Below are 3,371 nucleotides of genomic sequence, written 5' to 3'. Positions count from 1 at the left end.
ACAACTATAACGATAACGATACAGAGGAACGATATCGTTGTGATCACTTTCAAAACGATTTTTCTCCAGCTGATGAACGATAAAAAATTGACAGCCAATCAGAATCCATCCTGCTGTAACGAGCTCGAGAATTTAAAGCGACAGACGAGTGTGCGCTTAGAATAAACAGACGATATCGTTCTCTGGTGTGGACGCTAATATCGTTATCTTTATAGTTATCCTTCTTGGTGTGAACGGGGCTTTATTTAGGTAGAACTTCACACTACAGTCTTGCAGCAGCCATTCATCTTGTGATCATCTGTAGAAAGCATTGTCTGTAAGTTTTTACGATTAATTTGTATTTAATTTGCTGAATTGAATTTTTATGAAAGAACTATATACGATAAATAACAGTAAATTGAGACATTATTGTATTCTTAGAGATAACTAAAGCTACACTATAATTCTCCTTTCTGTAGTTTCACTCTGTTTCAACATACACAGTCAACGTGGTTTGGAATAAAGCGGCATTCTCCCACAAGTCTACGTGTTGGAAAGAGCTTATCTATCTGTCTAACTTCGGGAAGAGAGACACCAAAGTGAGGGCAGAATAATAATAATAAGGATTAAATTGAAAATGTATCATTTACTCATGCAGTAAATTAAGATGTTTAGGAGAATGCGTGGAATATAGTGTACAAGACATAGAAGGAAGCCTTTTATAATACTTTAATGTTGCTGGTTTATTTGTGCTTTTTAAAATCATCTCCAGGTAATAAATAAAGTATACGAACAATTCAGTGCTACTTGACATAGCATTTATTACAGTACAGAAACTATTCTGCCTTATGTGATAAAAATTAAAAGAAAAAAAAAGTGTTTGTAGTACATTAACAAATCATTTATTGGTTATTGTCCAACAGTGACGCAAGGCAATGTATATATATATGTATATATATATATATATGTGTGTGTGTGTGTGTGTGTGTGTGTGTGTATATATATATAACATTTCTGTCCCCCTCACTTCTGAAATGATGGCTACGCCCCTGTATATAGTATACACAGTGTAGTTTTACTGAACAAACAGCAGAAACGGCGAGAAAGACCGTGGCAGCTTGCCAGAAACGACTAGTGGCAGCTGCCAGTGGCAGCTGGGGATGCCACCGGAAGTAGCGCTGCGACCTGCCGCTGCCAGGATTTGCGCTTGCTCTCTCTCCAATTATAGCTCAAATATATTTAGTATAAGTATAAGTCAAGTATACTTAAATGTCATTTTAAGTATATTTCTGAGAAGTACATAAAAAGTAGACTAAAAGTATACTTTCCTATTTTTAGTTTAAAAGAAGTATACTAATAGCACACTTGAATAAACTTCTTTTTCGTAAGGATGCAATAGAGCTTTAAACACATTTGACAAGATTACCTATCAATGTCTAAACTATCTGATGCATGAAATCATCACACTGATAAAGAGGTTGACTGGCACAAAGTGTTTTATGAAAATACAAAAATGCTGATCTTAAATGTCTATTTAAATCCAAAATACATTAGATTTTTTCCAAAGGTTTTCAAATACAAAATAAATGGCCTATTTTGTATTTCAAATACATATTTTAAATACATGTATCTGAAATACTGCCCATCCCATGGCCATCCATCTTATTAGTTTTCACTTTTACTTCGCTATAGTTTTTGTTTTGAGACTAATTAAATGATACCTTTTTATCAATACATTGTTATCTTTACTTTTTATATTTTAACAACTTATATTGTCTACTTATTGTATTTACATAAGGAAAAAGTGATTTTATATCTGAAATACATGCATTGTTATATGTTCCTTTTTGGGCTTACTGTTTTAAACTTCTCAAAAAAGCTTTTAATTGCCTAATAAACTATATTTTACTACACATGACTGAGATTGAATGAGACGGCTATTTGTCCACATTAGTATACCTGATTTTTGTGTGATGTGTTGCTTTGTCATTTTAAATAGAATTTGGCGATCTGCTGCTGATGACGTCATCACCAGCGCGCTCACTAGTCAGTCAGCATCGAGTCTTCTTCTGAGGCGAGGTGAGCATTTCGCGTATTTAAACAGGGCCTAATGGTAAAATGCACAAAAACACATTTTTGTTTATGCAGCAATATGCGAGGTCGTTTCTGCATTGTTTTCATCGAGTACAGCGCTGTTTGTGTTTGCTGACTTAACAACTTAGAACAAAAAGCATGTTGTGAGGAAAGCATGTTGAATTCACAAAGACCTGAGCGATTTGTGTTTGTGTATGTTCGTGAGAATGATTGTTTCGAAGTTTGGAGTGATAATGTTGATGTTACTGGATGTTTCGTGATATGTGAGTGAAATGGATGCTAACCAATTGTATTGCTGCTGTGATTTTGTTATTTTTCTGACCTTTATCATTGTTATTGTTACTTTACATGGTTAAAATTAATAACAGATACTACTAATATTGAGCCTATATAATGAGCTACGTGGAACATTTTAAATCTATACATAAATATGAACAGATTAATAGACACTGGATATTTTGCTTTGTGGTACTCTTTCTGTTTAAAGAAGCTTTTTTAATCACTGTCAGATTTTGCGCGTAAAACTATAACATGTTAATCGTTTCATTAAATAATTTCACTGAATATAGTTATTAGAGAACCAAATCATATTTAGATGTTATGTGCTGATTGTGCTCACTTATTTACCTGTAGTTGTTAATGAAGATGGATGTCATCGAATATCTGTTTATGCTTTACTTTTTTTTATTCTTACTGTTACTTAGAATTAACATTATATTTTCGATATTTGTAGACAGATATCTTCTTATATGTTAATAGGGGGGCAGAATGAAAAAAATATGGGTAGAAATTAGTGCTGGGCGGTATGACCAAACATTTATATCACGGTATATTTCAAAATTATACCGGTTTCACGGTACATGACGGTGTATTTTTTTTTCATGCATGACCGGGTGTTAACCATATTTTCTACTGATTGAGAGAGGAAATACTGCAGTATATTGACTTCGAATGCCCTATTTTACTGTCATGATGAGTGAATATTGTCAAAAAATACCACACTAAATAGTGACTAAACACGACCCCTTTTAATACATGTTAACCAGGAGTCACTCTCATTTATAATCGCGGCATCGTCTGATAAAATCAACATGCATCTACACTAAAGAGCGGCTATGCGGTTGTTTTGGCTATATTACTTTTTTGTCTCATGCAGCGCACTGCCTGCGTCTGAGTAACAAACTAAAAAAAAAGTGCATGTAATATTAACAGATGAACTACGCTCATATTTATAATTCCAAACAATCAGTAAGCGACAGGTGCTAGGAAACGCTGTTTTGTACTCATTTATTGACGAG

The 3,371-nt window shown here is 33.7% G+C and overlaps 1 protein-coding gene across 1 annotated transcript in view; it reads left to right on the top strand.

Annotated features, from left to right (window-relative positions):
* Positions 1-1,990: 1,990 nt before the first annotated feature.
* The window catches only part of LOC107660415 (gastrula zinc finger protein XlCGF57.1-like), a 7,256-nt gene continuing 5,875 nt past the window's right edge, over positions 1,991-3,371 (top strand). Inside the window, exon 1 of the mRNA XM_016449713.1 lies at positions 1,991-2,058. The gene's annotated coding sequence lies outside the window, so the exon portion shown is untranslated. The remainder of the gene's footprint in view (positions 2,059-3,371) is intronic.

This window comes from Sinocyclocheilus anshuiensis, unplaced genomic scaffold, assembly GCF_001515605.1.
Source record: "Sinocyclocheilus anshuiensis isolate Anshui unplaced genomic scaffold, SAMN03320099.WGS_v1.1 scaffold1635, whole genome shotgun sequence".
NCBI classification, from domain to species: domain Eukaryota; kingdom Metazoa; phylum Chordata; class Actinopteri; order Cypriniformes; family Cyprinidae; genus Sinocyclocheilus; species Sinocyclocheilus anshuiensis.
The sequence above is the reverse complement of the archived record's forward strand: the minus strand, read 5'-3'. Positions and strand labels throughout refer to the sequence as shown.